Source organism: Phoenix dactylifera, chromosome 1 (genome assembly GCF_051530095.1).
Source record: "Phoenix dactylifera cultivar Ajwa chromosome 1, Ajwa_hap1_PhDact_Kaust_v1.1, whole genome shotgun sequence".
NCBI lineage: Eukaryota > Viridiplantae > Streptophyta > Magnoliopsida > Arecales > Arecaceae > Phoenix > Phoenix dactylifera.
The window spans coordinates 63,812,343-63,830,696 of NC_143190.1; positions in this window are offsets into that span (position 1 = coordinate 63,812,343).

Below are 18,354 nucleotides of genomic sequence, written 5' to 3' on the forward strand. Positions count from 1 at the left end.
GCGGTGGCTACGGCGGCGGTGAAGGAGGAGAAGTCCTCTGTGGTGGCTGCGGTGGCTGCGGCGGCGGCGAAGGAGGAGAAGCCCTCCACGGTGGCTGCGGTGGCGGTGAAGGAGGAGAAGCCTTCCTGGGTTTCTTCTTCTCCCGCCTCGCCTCCAAATCTCCCAATAACCCGAACCCGACGACCCCCACCTCTCCGCGGTGGCTGCAGCGGCGGCGAAGGAGGAGAAGCCCTCTTGGGTTCTTCTTCTCCCGCCTCGCCTCCAAATCTCCCGACAACCCCCGACGACCCCCACCTCTCCCTCTCCCTCTTCCTCTCCCTCTCCCTCCCAATCTCTGCTAAATCAAATTCCAGAGGACACATACCTTGGGACGCCGACGCTGAAGAGATGAGCGAACGGGCGAACGGGCGAAGGCATCGAGTGAAGGCAAGGAGTTAAAGCAGAATAGAGGAATAGAAAATTAGGGTTTATTTCATTTTTTTAGTTGCTGGAGGTGAACCTTTAGGGACCAAAATTTAGTCGCCAAAAATTTTACCTCCAGTCCGCGCGAAATACTGGACTCGCGCCAACTTGGTTTTGATTTTTCGTGATCAAATATGCATTTAGTTGGTGTAGGACAATCATTCAGTAACTAACAAGGATGCTTGCAAATTTATTCCTAAGCGGATTTTCGATCCTGCCCGTAGGATGTCCAAGAATTCTATATATTTTTTTAAGCAGATTCTCGTTCCCACGTTCGCATGCTGCGTATCCTGTTTGTTTGAAAATAAACAGTTTTTTTTTAAACTTAGAAATTAGCATCTTACAGGGACTAGTACAACATCGTTCAGTTTTACGAAAATATTCCACTACCAAAAGTTTGGTCATTAAAAAACTCAAACTTTCTACCCAATTTTTTCATTGAAAAAAGGCGCCATTCGTAAAAGTTTTTCTGGACTAAATTTTTTTTAGTCGCTGGAGGTGAACCTTTAAGGACCAAAATTTAGTCGCTAAAAGTTTTACCTCCAGCTCGTGCGAAATATTGGACTCGTGCTAATTTGGTATTATTTTCCGCGACCAAATATGCATTTAGTCGGTGTAGGACAATTATTCAGTAACTAACAAGAATGTTGGTCGCAGATAGCCTTATTTTCAGCGACCAAACTTTAGTCGCCAAACATTTTATTTCCACCCCACCAACTTGGTTTTGATTTTCCACGACCAAATATGCATTTAGTCGGTGTAGGACAATCATTCAGTAACTAACAAGGATATTGGTCGCAAATAGCCTTATTTGCAGTGACCACTATTCATTTAGTCGTCGAAAGTGGTCGCTGAAAGTGTATTTTCTTGTAGCGTCTATTATGGTAGGTTATCAATCTATCCATTTTTTATTGGACAAAAAATATCCTTACTTTTTATAACTTTAAGAATACTTTATATCTTTTTACAATCTCACATTAACTCACCTTCTTAACCCCCCAATTAATGCTACCTCCCTCTCTCCCTCTCTCATACATATACATACATATATATACATACATACATACATACATACATACATACATACATATAGATGCATATATATATACATACATGCATATAGATGTATGTATACATATATATATACGTTTATACATATGTATATATATACACACATATACATATAGATGGATGTATATATACAGATAGATATATGTATGCATATATATGTATGTATATATATGTATGTATGTATGTATGTATGTATCTATATATATATGTATGTATCTACATATATGTACATCTATACATACATACAAACATACATACACACACACACACACACATATATATATCGGAGAGAGAGAGAGGGAGAGATTATTAATTGGGGGTTGAGAGGGTGAGTTAATGTGAGATTGTAAAAAGACGTAAAATATACTTAAGAGTTATAAAAAGTAAGGATAATTTTTATTCAATAAAAAATGGGTAGATTGATAACCTACTCTCTGTTATGGTAGGTTATCAATCCCCTATATATATATATATAAATATATATATATATATATGCATGTATCATGCATACATGTATGTATGTATCTATATTAGAGGTTCTAATGGATGATGCCGTCCAATTTATTATTGATAATAGGGGTTTAACAACTAGGAGTAACTATCTTTTTGTGGAGTGATTGATTAAACCCCTATTTGATTTTGATGAGCTCAAAGCATTTGAGTATATCTTATGTTATACTAATAAATTCAATCTAGTATTTTAGGCATATATTTATATATTTTCAATTAAGTGCCTCAAGCTTTGGTTCAAAATAAGTTGGACAAGTATTGAACCCTATTTGAACCAAGGGCTGACTCTCGAGTCGACTCCGGAAGATTACGAGTCGACTCCAATTGGCTCAGAATTTCTACCACGAGCTCGAGTCGACTCCGATACTCTATGAGTCGACTCCGTCTGAGAACAGAAAGAAAGACAGAAAAATGGTTTTCAGACCCTGTCAGTGAGTCGACTCCAGAAGGCTTTGAGTCGACTCCAATGCTTGGCGAGTCGACTTACTACAGATCCGAGTCGACTCCAAGGAGTAACAGACAGAAAGATAGAGAAGTATTTTCTAGACCCTGTTACTGAGTCGACTCTAGAAGGATGCGAGTTGACTCCGATGTTTTGGCGAGTCAACTCCTAATCATGCTAGAGTCGACTCTCAGAGGAAAGCGGACTGAAAGGAAGAGAACCAAACTTAGTGACCCTGTGAACGAGTCGACTCCGAGAATTCCAGAGTCGACCTCAAGTCAGTCGAGTCGACCCCAAGAAAGTGCGAGTCAACTTCGAGGCAGCTCAGATCAATAGACAGAGGATCGAGTTTTCGAGCTCTGAGAGCCGAGTTGACTCCAAGAGGACCCGAGTCGACTCGAGAGAGAAATGCAGAAAAATAGATCTCTGGAATCCTGAGAATGAGCCGTCTCCAAAATGTCGAGCCATCTCTAGATCTTGGTGAGTCGACTCCAGGCTTGGACCGAGTCGACTCCAGGTTGGGGCAGCACTTTAATTCAAATCCTGAACAGTGGGCGAGTCGTCTCCAGTAAAGCATGAGTCGACTCCAATAACAGCCAAGTCAACTCCAGATCGAGCGAGTCGACTCCGATCCCAACGGATACTTTGTTAGGAGGTGCGGACTGTGCAGAACGGCTACAAATCAGTCTCTAACGGCTAATTTTTGTGGGGAACAGTTTAAATAACCAGAGAAAACAGTAGTAGATAGCAAGAGAGTTACTCCATCTGTGCATTAAGGCATTTCCAACTAACAAGAGTCCATTGAGAGAAAAGAAAAGCAAAAGAAGGAAGAAATGCATTCAATTCATTCTTAGAAGTTTTTCCTTCGCATTCAAGGCTCTTCTTCTGACATCAAATCTTCAGTGCACTCAAAGAGGAGACTCAAAGTTCGAGAAGCTCCTACTTTCTCTTCCGAAATCTGTTTGAGGGCTTCTAACTTTATTCTATTCATATTGATTCATATTTGTTTTTCTTACTTGATTCAATCAGGGGATTGAATCAAGGGTTGTAAGGTTTGTTGGTGATCCGAGGATAAAACCAACGGTGTAAGGGTTTGATTGTAATTTTGAAAAAATAATCGGGTGGTTCTAGTCGGTGAGCCCGTGAAAACCGAACGAGTTCGTTGTGATCTCGCGAAAACAACAAGTTGGGTTGTGATCTTGTAAAAGAACCGGCTGTAATCCAAGGAATTATAGTGAACTCCCAAGTGAAGCTTGGGGAGTGGACGTAGGAGCAAGGGTTGGCTCCGAACCACTATAAAATTTTCTTATGTTTGCATTGGCTATTTGTCTCTTCCAATCTTCTCATTAAGTAGCTTAATTAACTTGCTTGCATTAGATTTAATTATTTACTAATCAAGTTTTAATTTGTCAATAATTAATCCAAACCCAATTCACCTCCCCTCTTGGGTTGTCTCCTTGGGCAACAAGTGGTATCAGAGCAGGTGCTCTCATATCGATTGGTGTTCCAATCTTTAAATAGAGTCAAAAGATCAAAATGACAACCCCTTTTAGATCTTCCTATAGTGAGGGGCAATCTACTCATAGGCCTCCATTGTTTAATGGAACTAATTATACCTATTGGAAGGCTAGAATGAGAATATTCATCCAAGCCCAAGATTATGATCTTTGGAACATCATAATCAATTAACCACATATTCCTTCCATCTATGTAGATGACATTGCTATACCCAAGCTTGACAAAGACTGGGATGACAATGATAAAAGGAAGGCACAGCTAAATGCCAGAGCTATGAATGTACTTTACTGTGCCCTAGATCCTAATGAATTCAATAGAATCTCTACTTGCACTTCTGCAAAAGAGATATGGGATAGACTTGAAGTGACCCACGAGGGCACAAATCAAGTTAAAGAAACTAAAATTAACATGTTAGTTCATAAATATGAACTATTTAAAATGGAGCAAAATGAAACTATCTCTTGCATGTTTACTTGTTTTACTGATATTGTCAACGGCCTAAAAAGCCTTGGCAAAAGTTATACTAGCACTGATCTTGTCAGGAAAGTTCTTCATTCGTTACCAAGATCTTGGAAAGTCAAAGTCACGGCAATCCAAGAAGCAAGAGACTTGAATAAGATGCCACTAGAGGAGCTTTTTGGATCCCTAATGATGCATGAGCTCACAATGAAACAACACAACGAAGAAGAATCCTCACATAAGAAAAAGGTAATTGACCTCAAATCCACTTCTTCTAATAAGGAACTATCTTGCAGTGGCAGCAGTGAAGAAGAAGACAATGAGGGAGATGAAGAAGAGGCTCTTCTCGTGCAAAAGTTCAGAAGATTCATCAACCGGAAGAAGTCTTTTCATCAGAGGAGAGGTCCCTCAAGTCCCTTCAACAAGGATAAAGGTAAGAAAAGGAAAAGTGAGGAAATTGGATGCTATAAATGCAAGAAGCCGAAATATTTCAAAGTTGACTGTCCCTTGCTGAAGAAGAGCTACAAACTCAAGAAGAACAAAGCTTTTGTCTCCACCTTGACAGATTCCGATCAATCATCATCATCTTCGGAAGAGAAACAAGAAGAAAAATCCATCCTTTGCTTCATGGCAAATGTTATGAGGTAACATCTGAAACTCAGTTAGAGTTTACTTTTGATGAATTGTATGATGCCTTTAATGAACTAATGGATGAGTATAAATCCTTAAAAACAAAGATTTGAGGTTGACTAATAAATCTTATAGTCATAAAAATGATAGTCTGATTAAGGAAAAGGACTCCATTATTAAAGAAAATTAAGAACTTAAAACAAGCAACCATTTATTAACTCAAAAGAACTGCACCTTGATTAAAGACAAAGAAAGATTAACTAAAGAGATTTCAGAATATAAAAACAGTAATCAAACTATAAAAGATAATCTTACAAAAGACTTAAGCCTACTAAAAACAAAAAAACTGAACTTAACAAAAGAACTTGAAAAATACAAACCTATTGTAGAAAAGTTTACATATAGTTCTGAAAAAATGGAGATGATTCTTAATAGTCAAAGAACTGTGTTTAATAGAGCTGGTTTAGGGTATAAGCCTAAGAATAAGCAAAAGTTCCTTAAAATTTTTTTTGTAAAAGCTGGAGAAAGTAAAACTAAAAATATAATCTATTTTTGCTATAGAAAAGTAGGACATAAAGCTAACATATATGATCATAGAAAAACAAAAACTAAAAGAAAAATTAAAAAAGTTTGGGTTCCAAAAGGAACCAATATAACTAACCTTGAAGGATCCAAGAAAACTTGGGTACCTAAGATTGTATGATTTTCTTGCGTAGGAGTGTCTTGCAGCCAAGGTCAATAAAAACTGTTGGTACTTGAATAGTGGCTGTTCAAGACATATGACGGGTGAGAAGGAGCAATTCTTCACCTTAGAACCTAAGAAAGGAGGTGCGGTGACTTTTGGAAATAATAACCAAGGTCACATCATGGGTATTGGTAAGATACAAATTACACCTTCAACTTTTATTAATAATGTTCGGCTTGTAGATGGTCTTAAGCACAATTTTCTTAGCATTAGTCAACTATGTGATAAAGGCTTTGATGTATTGTTTAAGTTATCTATGTGCATCATAACCAACTCAACTGACAATAGTTTAGTTTTCAAAGGACTAAGACGTGGAAATATTTACGTAGTAAATCTTGATTATCTTGCTAAAAATAGCCACTGCTTGGTAGCTAATGATACTAAGCTTAGTGAGGCAACTTGGTTATGGCATCGTAAATTAGGTCATGCAAGCATGTACACCTTGTCTAAATTAGTTAAACGAGATTCTGTGATTGGTTTGCCAAAGCTGAAATATGAGAAAAACAAAATTTTTAAAGCTTATCAATTTGGCAAACAATCTAGAAGTTCTTTTAAATCCATAAATTATGTCTCTACTGCTAGACCCCTTGAATTACTTCACATGGACCTTTTTAGACCAACTAGGACTACAAGCCTTGGTGGAAACAAGTATGGACTTGTCATAGTTGATGATTACTCTAAATACACTTGGGTCATGCTTTTAGCTCATAAAGATGAGGCATTTTTAATTTTTAAGAAGTTCCATAAGGAAGTAACAAATACAAAATATAGTTCAGTTATAGCAATTAAAAGTGATCATGGAACGAAGTTTGAGAATCATTTATTTGATGAATTCTGTAGTAAAAAAGGGATAACTCACAATTTCTCTGCACCTAGGACACCACAACAAAATGGTGTTGTGGAAAGAAAGAATAGAACCCTAGAGAAAATGGCTAGGATCATGTTGTGTGAAAGTGACCTCCCAAAATATTTTTAGGAAGAAGCTATTAACACATCATGTCATATAATAAATAGAGTTCTATTAAGACCAATTATAAAAAAAACACCTTACGAACTTTGGAGAGATAGAAAGTCCAAAGTAAACTACTTTCATGTATTTGGGTATAGATATTTCATTCACAATAATGGCAAAGATAATTTAGGTAAATTTGATTCCAAATCTGATGAAGGTATATTTTTAGGATACTCTACATCAAGTAAGGCTTATAGAGTCTTCAACAAAAGAACCCTTATTATTGAAGAATCCATTCATATTGTTTTTGATGAGTCTAATGATGCTTCCTCCAGCAAGAGAGTAGCATTTGATGATGATGTAGGAATAATTGAAGAAAAGATGGATGACATGATCATACAAAAAGATGAACCAAAGCAAATTGAAGAGGGCTCAATAAGCCAAGAGGTAATGGCTGAATATGAACTTACTAAGGCTTGGAGGTATGCTCACGGTCATCCTAAAGAGTTAATCCTTGATGATCCATCTCAGCCCATTAGAACTAGAGCCTCACTTAGAAACTTAAATAATCATCTTGCATTTATTTCATATCAAGAACCTAAAAATCTTAATGAAGCTGAAAGTGATGTAGATTGGATAAATGCTATGCAAGAGGAACTTAACCAATTCACAAGAAACAAAGTATGGAACTTAGTTGAAAGACCCTCTGATTACTCAATAATTGAAACCAAATGGGTGTATAAAAATAAACTTGATGAAAATGGAGTTGTGACTAGGAACAAGGCTAGATTAGTGGCAAAGGGATATAATCAAGAAGAAGGTATAGATTTTGATGAGACCTTTGCTCCTGTGGCTAGACTTGAGGCAATTAGATTGTTGCTAGCATTTGCATGTTTCAAAAACTTTAAATTATTTCAGATGGATGTAAAAAGTGCTTTCTTAAATAGGTATATTAATGAGGAAGTGTATGTGGAACAACCTCCTGGTTTTGAAAATCATCAATACCCAATCATGTTTACAAATTGAACAAAGCACTTTATGGTCTAAAACAAGCTTCTAGAGCATGGTATGAAAGACTTAGTAAATTTCTATTAGACCATGAATTTTCTAAAGGAAATGTTGACACAACCCTATTCTTGAAAAGAAAAAATAAAGATATGCTGGCAGTACAGATTTATGTAGATGACATTATTTTTGGTGCTACTAATAATTGCCTTTGCGAATAATTTGCTAAATTAATGCAGAGCGAATTTGAGATGAGCATGATAGAAGAATTGAACTACTTCCTCGGACTTCAAATCAAACAATCTAAGGAGGGAATCTTCATCAATCAAGCTAAGTACATCAAGAAAATGCTAAAGAAGTTTGATATGGATGGAAACAAATTAATTGGCACTCCCATGAGCTCATCACGCAAGTTAGACAAAGATGAATCAGGTAAGTCCGTAGATCAAAAACTGTATAGAGGTATGATTGGATCACTATTATATCTTACAGCAAGTAGACCTGATATCTTTTTTAGTGTATGCATTTGTGCTAGGTATCAATCTAATCCTTAGAAATCATACCTAATCGCAGTAAAAAGAATTTTTAAATATCTAATAGAAACAAAAGATATAGGATTATGGTACTCTAAAGAATCAAACATAAATCTAGTAGGGTACACTGATTCCAATTTTGCTGGTTGCAAACTTGATAGAAAGAGCACCAGCGGGTCGTGTCAGTTCTTAGGAAAAAACTTGATCTCATGGTTTCGCAAGAAACAAAACTCGGTTGCACTATCTACGGCTGAAGCCGAATATGTTGCTGCCGGAAGTTGTTGTGCTCAAATTTTATGGATTAAGCAACAACTTGAAGATTATGGCATTAAACAAAATAAGATTTCCATAAACTATGATAACACAAGCGCCATAAATCTGACTAAAAATCCAATCCAATACTCAAGAACAAAGCATATTGAGATAAGACATCACTTCATAAGAGATCATATATTAAATGGTAATGTGGTGTTTGAATTCGTGGGTACTGATGATCAACTTGCTGACATCTTCACAAAACCCTTAAGTGAAGATCGTTTTTGTATTCTTAGAAGAGGATTAGGAGTGATTGATCCATTCGACTGATACTTCCCTATAATTCACTAATTTTGATGATTAGTTTATGTTGGATATAGGATTTTACGTCAGTGATCATCAAATCATTGTATAAATTCTAAGGATTTCTACATTTCTTACATTTTGAGCAGAATTGATTAAGACTCTAAGCGTGTGCTAGAGTTCGAGTTGACTCGAATAGATTTTAGAGTCGGCTCGTGGAGGAGTCGACTCGCGCCTTACCGGAGTCGACTCGAGGTCGAAAATCTGACTTTTAATCCTAGGCAAAATATCTTTTTCTTCACTTCTATTTTCAGCCGTCACTATTCACAAGCCCTAGAGTCGTCTCCTATATCGACCCCGACCTGTTTTCGGCCCTTTCTCTCGTGGTTTCACCCATTTTCTCTTGTCCTTTCCTCAGTTTTAGGCCAAAATGCCTAGAAAAGCAGTTGTCCCGAGCCGGAAGAGACCTCTCTCCGCGAGCGGCGCCGAGAGACGGTCCAAGGCGAGAAACGAACCCGTGAGGCCACCACCTCCGGTTCCTTCTCCGTCTAGGACGGTTCCCTCGCAACCGTGCGCCGGGAGGATTGTCTCTACCGGGAGACAAGTCAACTTTGACTTACTCTCCCGGGAAGGGTTCAACCTAGAGCATCACCTTAGAGCCCAAAACTTAGAATATTTTTGTTCTCTTGACCTCTCTACCTACCCAGGGTTAGTTAGAGAATTTTATGGGACCGTCGCAAGGGGTGGCGATGGAGTCCAAGGGGTAGTGTCCAATGTCCCCATTCTCATTTCAGAAGATCGCATTGCTAGGGTCCTCCACTTGTCTCGCGATGGGATCGCTCCCACACATCCCACAGACAGGACAGAGGCCCTTACGGCCATTTTAGGGAGACCACCGCAATCCCCCATAGAGGAGGTGTCTGCAAATCAGCTTTCGGCTGAAATGCGACTCCTCTTGAGCATCATATCTAGGACCCTTTTTTCTAAGACTGGTCGGTTTGACTTTATCTCAGAAAAGGACCTAGCATTGATGTTCTACATTCTACATGACATTTTTCTAAACTTTCCAAAGCTAATCTATAGGTATCTCTGTGAACCCTTAGATAAGTCTAGGCTAAGTCTTCCCTACGGTATGCTCTTTACACTTATCTTTAGGAAATTAGAGGTCCCTATCCTTGAGGGAGAACCCACACGCTCCCTCAAGCACACTGATCATATGGGTGAGGGGACTCTTCACATAATGGGCTTCCATAAAGTAGAAGTAGTTTGGATTAGGAAAACATCTTCATCCACACCATCTGACCCTACTACTCACCATTCACCTAGCCCTGACCATGACCAGGACCACTACACAGCTCCTCTCACTTTTCCATCCACTTCTGGTCCCTCATTCCCAACTGAACCATCCACTTCAGCTGGACCATCTACAGCTCCACCACCTCAGCAGCCCCTAGAGGTCAGGATCAACCCTGAGCAGCTCCGGAAGCTGAGAGATGAGATAGTGAGAGAGCTGTGAGGTCCACTTAGTGCTCCTTCCACTGATGTCATCCTCTCCACAGCAGCCGTATCTATGATGATCGCAGAGGTTAGAGAGGAGATGTCTCAAATGAGGAACTTGGTCCAGGGTCAGTATTTGAGCCTTCAAGCCATTAAGGAAGACACGAGACAGATGCGAGACAGCATCAGAGAGGAGCTTGGAAGGCAAAGTCAAGGTGCGGAAAGGCTTGCAAATGCCTTAATCTTCAAGCTTGACACTATTCAGGAGAATGTGACCCAGCTAACTGAGATACATTCTAAGGCCACCTCTGAGATCATCACACAACTAGGAAATGTGTCTGAGGGGATAAGCTTGGTCATGTGACATACTAGACTAAGTACGGGAGCTACATCCTCTACTACTAGACGACCCTAGTGTATTTTTGATTTTATGATGTGCAGTCTCTTGAGGACTTTTTTGATATGTATTCATTTTTGTACATGCTATAATGAATAGAGATTTTCCTTCAAAAATCTGTGCAATTTGACTTATTATCTCTTTATGTTTTATGTGCTTTTTGATGTGATGACAAAAAGGGGGGAGAAAAATGTAAAGGGATATGAACAAAAGAAACATTCTTAAGCAAAGGGATATAAACAAAAGAAACATTTTTAAGAAAAAATGTAGTTTGTTCTTAGTGGATTCAATACCTCGAGGTTGATTATTTCTCTGTTGGGGCTCCTCAAGGAGTAATCTCCAGAATCTATTCAAGAAATATTCGAAGATTAGTTGAATCATATTAAAGAACAAATTGTCAGATTTTCTCCTCTCTAATCAAAAGAAGTTTAATAAAAAAATCTAAACAAAGTTTGAACAAAAGAGAATGAAAATATTGAGGGGGAGAATCAAAATTATAAGCAATTTAAATTGAAAGAATATAAGCCAAACAATTGAGTGTATGCTTTGAAGACTTATATAATTCCAAATAAAAGGGGGAGCCTTAATTTCAAAGTTTACTGACTCACACCTTTCAATTTTGGATATACTAAATGACTAGACATTTGAATTCATTTTTGAAACTTTACTTCAAGTCAATTCATGTCTGAGCAATTCACTTTACAAATACTCAATGTTTTGTCATCATCAAAAAGAGAAAGATTGTGGAGTGATTGATTAAACCCCTATTTGATTTTGATGAGCTCAAAGTATTTGAGTATATCTTATGTTATACTAATGAATTCAATCTAGTATTTCAGGCATATATTTATATATTTTCAATTAAGTGCCTCAAGCTTTGGTTCAAAATAAATTGGACAAGTATTGAACCCTATTTGAACCAACGGCTGACTCTCGAGTCGACTCCAATTGGCTCAGAGTTTCTAGCACGAGCTCGAGTCCACTCTGATACTCTACGAGTCGACTCCGTCTGAGAACAGAAAGAAAGACAGAAAGATGGTTTTCAGACCCTGTCAGCGAGTCGACTCCAGAAGGCTTCGAGTCGACTCCAATGCTTGGCGAGTCGACTCCCTACAGATCCGAGTCGACTCCAAGGAGTAACAGACAGAAAGACAGAGAAGTATTTTGTAGACCCTGTTACCGAATCGACTCCAGAAGGATGCGAGTCGACTCCAATGTTTGGCGAGTCGACTCCTAATTATGCCAGAGTCGACTCTCAGAGGAAAGCAGACTGAAAGGCAGAGAACCAAACTCAGTGATCCTGTGAACGAGTCGACTCCGAGAATTTCAGAGTTGACCCCAAGTCAGCCAAGTCGACCTCAAGAAAGTGCGAGTCGACTCCGAGGCAGCTCAGATCAAGAGACAGAGGATCGAGTTTTCGGGCTCTGAGAGCCGAGTCGACTCCAAGAGGACCCGAGTCGACTCGAGAGAAAAATGCAGAAAAATAGATCTCTGAAATCCTGAGAACGAGCCATCTCCAAAATGCCGAGTCATCTCCAGATCTTGGCGAGTCGACTCCAGGCTTGGACCGAGTCGACTCCAGGTTGGGGCATCACTTTAATTCAAATCCTGAACAGTGGGCGAGTCGTCTCCAGTAAAGCATGAGTCGACTCCAACAACAGCCGAGTCGACTTCAGATCGAGCGAGTCGACTCCGATCCCAACGGATACTTTGTCAGGAGGTGCAGACTGTGCAGAACGGCTACAAATCAGTCTCTAACGGCTATTTTTCGTGGAGAATAGTTTAAATAGCCAGAGAAAACAGTAGTAGACAACAAGAGAGTTACTCCATCTATGCATTAAGGCATTTCTAACTACCAAGAGTCCATTGAGAGAAAAGACAAGCAAAAGAAGGAAGAAACGCATTCAATTCATTCTTAGAAGTTTTTCCTTCGCATTCAAGGCTCTTCTTCTGACATCAAATCTTCAGTGCACTCAAAGAGGAGACTCAGAGTTCGAGAAGCCCCTACTTCCTCTTCCGAAATCTGTTTGAGGGCTTCTAACTTTATTCTATTCATATTGATTCATATTTGCTTTTTTAAGAAGCTTTCCTTGTATCTTTTCTCAAACTATTTTTCTTACTTGATTGTTGTAAGGTTTGTTGGTGACCCGAGGATAAAACTAACGATGTAAGGGTTTGATTGTAATCCCGGAAAAACAATCGGGTGGTTCTAGTCGGTGAGCCTGTGAAAACCGACCGAGTTCGTTGTGATCTCGCAAAAAAATAAGTTGGGTTGTGATTTTGTAAAACAACCAGCTGTAATCCAAGGGATTATAGTGAACTCCCAAGTGAAGCTTGGGGAGTGGACGTAGGGGCAAGGGTTGGCTCCGAACCACTATAAAATTTCCTTGTGTTTGCATTCGCTATTTATCTCTTCCAATCTTCTCATCAAGTAGCTTAATTAACCTGTGTGCATTAGATTTAATTATTTACTAATCAAGTTTTAATTTGTCAATAATTAATCCAAACCCAATTCATCCCCCCTCTTGGGTTGTCTCCTTGGGCAACACTTTGCTAGGCACCAGATGGCACTTGCAAGTTGCAACACCAACAAGGCATCCACAAGCGCAGCCACAATTAGTGGCTTTGAAGATGTCCTTGCAAATAGCGAGTTAGCCCTCTTGAAGGCTATGGCCAGCTGGCCAGTCTCAGTTGCTATCGATGCTGGTGACTTAGGCCCCATTTGGAGGGCTAAAAAGCACTTTCTGGCCCTTCAAAAGTACTTTTGGATTAAAAAAAGTGTTTGGTAAATATTTGGAGAAGCTGTTTTACCTTTTCCAAAAACCTGAAAACAGCTTTTTGCGAGAAACTCCATTTTGAAGCTTTTCGAAAATGCTGTTTTCAGTTATGTCAGAAAGTTATTTTTTTGACCAAAATATCCCTATTTAAAAGTCCCCTTTTTTTCTTCCAAAACTCTCCATCCCACCACCTCTTCCTCTCTCACCCTTCCCTCTCTCTCTCTCTCCCTCTCTATCTCCTTCTTCTTCTCAACGCCGCCGGCCATTTCTTTTTTTTTGGTGAACCCATGGCTGCCCACGGTGGTAGCCACGACGTCGGCCACCATCTGTGACCGGCGACCCCTCTGCAGGTCATCGCGATGCCACCCATGGTGCGCGGTCGGCCCGTGAGTGGCCGAGCTCGGCTGTGGGGTGGCCAGGCCTCCGCTAGCCGCGGGACCACGGCGTCCCAGCTGCAGGACAGAGGAGGCGAGCCACAGCGAAGCTCCCATGGCAGTCGGCAGCAGGGTACTCTTTTAGGCAGCGGCGTCCGTCTGCGGCGACGTGCGCCGACAGTAGAGCTGTGGGGCGGCGATGTCTGCCCGCAGTGGTGGTGGGTGAGCCACCTCGGCTCCCTTCCGCCGAGACTGCCGCTAGCGAGCTGCGGCTGCCGCCGGACATGGCTCGTCCCCCTCCCGTGGCGGCTGCGTCCCGGCACCCTTTAGCGCCGCCAACTTCCTGAGAGGAGAAGAAAGGAGAAGAAAGAAATAGAGGAAGGAAGGAGAAGAAGGGAAGAAAAAATAAAAGAAAAAGAAAAAAAAAGAAAAGAAAAAAAAATAAAATAAATAAATAAATAAATAAATGCATAAATAAGGGGAAGAAGAGAAGAAAAAAGAAAAGAAAAAGAAAAAAAGAAAAGGAAAGAAAAAGAAGAAAAGGAAAGAAAAAAAAGAGAAGGAAAAAAAAAGAAAAGAAAAGAAAAAGAAAAGAAAATTAAATAAATAAATAAATAAATATGTATATAAATGAACAAATAAATAAATAAATAAATAAAATAATAAATAAATGCATAAATAAATATGTATATAAATGAACAGATAAATAAATAAATAAATAAATTTTAATGAATTAAAATAATAATAAAATAAATAAATAAAAATATTCGTAATTATTTAACAAATTTTATCACTAAGCTAGAAAATTTGTTAGAGAGATAAATGGTCATTAGAAGGGTGAAAATGAATTTACACTAATAATTATAATATTTTATATATTTATTATTGTATTATACTATAAACATAATATTATATTATGATACATTGATATGTTATATTAAATAATTTAATATTATAACTAATTATTATCCTATAGTATACAATGTTATAGTACTATATTATAATAATATTATATTACATTATATTAATATTATACTATATCATATATTTATATATTAATACATATTATATTTTATTATACTTTGTTGTATAATACTAGTAATGTCTTTTATGGTCAATTCGTCATACAAAAGTACTTTCTCAGTTTGTTTACTAAATACATGTTAAAGTGCCACAGCACTTTAGAAATGTAGTTACCAAACAGCAAACATCTTTTTATAAAAGCTCTACTTCAGACAGCTCTACTTCCAAAAGCTCTACTACCAACAGCTCCCCCAAACAGGGCCTTAGACTTTTAGTTCTATAAAAGTGGTGTATTCATTGGTGACTGTGGAAATGAATTGGACCATGGTGTTACTGCTGTTGGCGATGGAAAGATTGTCGATGGGACTAAGTATTGGCTAGTAAAGAACTTATGAGTTAAGTTGTGGGGTGAGAGTGGATACATAAGGATGGAATGAGATGTTGATGCGACTGAAGAGCTCTATGGCGGTGCGATGCTGGCTTGTTACCAAACTACCTGAATTCAAAAACTTTCTTCTATTTCCATATGATATTGGCTATTAGGGTCAGCTTGTGTTTATGGATCAATCTTAATTTCAATCATGCTGACATTTCTTCTATCTAAATTTGAAGCATAAAATTGTGCTCATATTTAATTTAAGTAATTCATGATATGATCTTGGATTTTTATACAAATCTAGGATTAAACTTTATAGCATAGGTGTATCTCGTATTTTGGTTTGCTTGTTGAGGTTTGGATTGATTATTCACAATATGATCTTTTAATGAAGTGGGTTTGCTTGGATAAACTAAAAGAAGAAATTAAGTTTTTTTCTTTTTTTCTTTTTGTGTATGAATGTTAAATTCATTATACCAAGCTCGTGGAGCTTGCTTCAGCCCATAAAAGGCCTTTTTCAGGTTGTACACCTTATGTTCTCCCCCTTTCACTAAGAATCCTGTTGGTTGCTTGATAAGTGCTAAATAATGCATAAATTAACCTTTTATTCATAGCACTTATCATTATTTTAATTTGCATATTTCGTAAATTTAACCATAAAATATGTGTTACCATCATCATTGCATTTTAATAATTATCAGAGGTAATTCGAGTTTTACTGATTGAGTCTAATGTATGCAGGTAAAGTCGAACTCATATTCGAGTCAAACTCATTCGAGATGATCCCTGAACCTAAATTGCATGCACTTCGCGAATTAAATCCTCTCAGATTCCCTCTTCGGCCGTTCATCCCAATTCTACTGTTTTCATCACATCTAATTCGACCTTTCGTTCATGTTTCAACATTTTATTTGAACTATATCATGGATCAACCTTTATGCACAATCAGTCATTCAAGTTTCCTTCTCTTCACGTGTGCACCTATCAAGACTATTTCCTCCACTATTCAAACCTCCCCTGTTTTAGCTTCAGTCCCAACCCATCACAGTGGACCCAACCATCTTTCTCAATGCAGGGAATAAAATCCACGTCCTTCCCAGCTTCCATGTCCAAAGAACAGAAGCTTCGTCCCCCGTGAAAACCTCCCAGCTTAATAAAACAAAGTTCAAACCAACTCACGGTATCCCCTGCATCTCAGCTCATGAATTCATTCCCTCTTCTTCCGGACTGATCCCAGCTGGATTCCCAAGTCTTCCCATCGCAGCTTCATCTCAACTGCCAACCGAACCGAACATCCTCCCCTTCTCCCGTGTTCCAACGAAATAGAGCCGAATTGATCTCCTCCCAACGGCTCAGTATCCTCCAAGATCTTACAGTTCATTCGTGATACGTTCCCAGTCCCAGCTGCCAGCCGTTCCAAAGCTCATCTCATGCATGCCTTCCTCCCCTTCATCCAAATCGAGTTCATCCTTCTGCATCCACGATTCAGATCCCATCCTCTCCACGTTAGCATTCTTCCCTTCCGCATCTAAGGAACAAAACCAAGATCCTCCCCATTCTCCGCGATTTATCATCTTCCTCTCACCCACTGCCTTCACGGCATCCAAACAGAGCATATCTCCTCCCAGCCGAACCTCCCAACTCCACATCATCCCCATCCCGTGAGCAGTTCAAACAGAGCCCGAGTCTTCATCGATCCAACCACCCACGGATCTGTCTACCCTCCATGGATAGCTCCAAATCTTCTCACACACCCAAATCCGAACCACCTTCTCCCAGCTAACAGCAACACTCCCAGCTTCTTCAACCTCCTTCCGAAGTCCTCTCAACCGCAAGCACGTCCGCAGCCTCCTTCCCCTGTTTCGGAATCCAAACTTCCCGCATCCATGGATAAGATCAAAGCCAGCAAGTCCTCTGCTTCGGAATCAAATCCCAACTTCCAGATCACCTCTCAGCTGTCCAACAACTCGATTAGTTCCATCGTATCCAGCCGTAAGCTTCATCCTCTTCCCCTGAGATCCAAATAGCTCCTGCATCCCAACAGAACAGAGGATTGACTTCATCTTCCCACGCGTCCGACTCTCCCGCGGCCAACAAATTTCAGCTTCACCGTTCGGATCAACCACAAAGCAAGGAGGGTGGGGTGCTGGTGAAGCTATAAAAGGAGGAGAGCTATCCTCCTTCGATCATCGCTTCTCGGAGACTGAAATCCCAGTGCATGAGGGAGAGAGTAGTTTGGTTATTTTGGGAATAACTTCCCATGTATATAAAAAAATAAGATTGAAGTGCTGAGGGAGAAAGAAAGGAAGCTGATCATGAAGGGAGAGATGGGAGCCCGCTGCTGTGCTGCTGCTACCGTCTCCAACTCCATGCAGGGCTAATTTCTTCTCTAGGGCTGGATGCAGCCCTAACAAAGGGCTGAGGGTTTTATATTTTTGATTTCTATTCTTGGAGTTGTATAAACCTTATTCTGCTTCTAATGAATATTTTATTTCATCTCATATTTAATTTCTGTGATTTTAAATATGATGTTTATACAACTGTTCTTCATGATCACTAGGTAAATATAAGATAGTCCATGCCTAGGGAAGATGCAATGTGCTGCCACTTTAGATTAGGGGAGACATTTCATGCCAACCGAAGATGGATTATGCCCAAATTACTTTTGTGAATTTTTATTTAAATGCTTATTAGGCTTGTAGCCAATTTGCATGTTTATCCAAGAATAAATTAAAATATAAATAACCCTTGTCTCGATGTTAGTGGTGAATTCCTTGCCCTAGGTTCTCCTAAACTGATATCCCTTTAATTGCATTTTCTTTTATTAAATTGTTTAGTTTAATAGTCTTCACAAATACATCCTTTTTAAATATTTTTATTTTTAAGAAAAACAATTATACCCCAATCCCTGTGGATCGATACCCGTAATCACTATCCTACTAGATACGTGCTATTGCGTGGTCTTTAAAGTTGACTATCAATTTTTGGCGCCGTTGCCGGGGACTGTTAGCATAGTTGTTTTTCT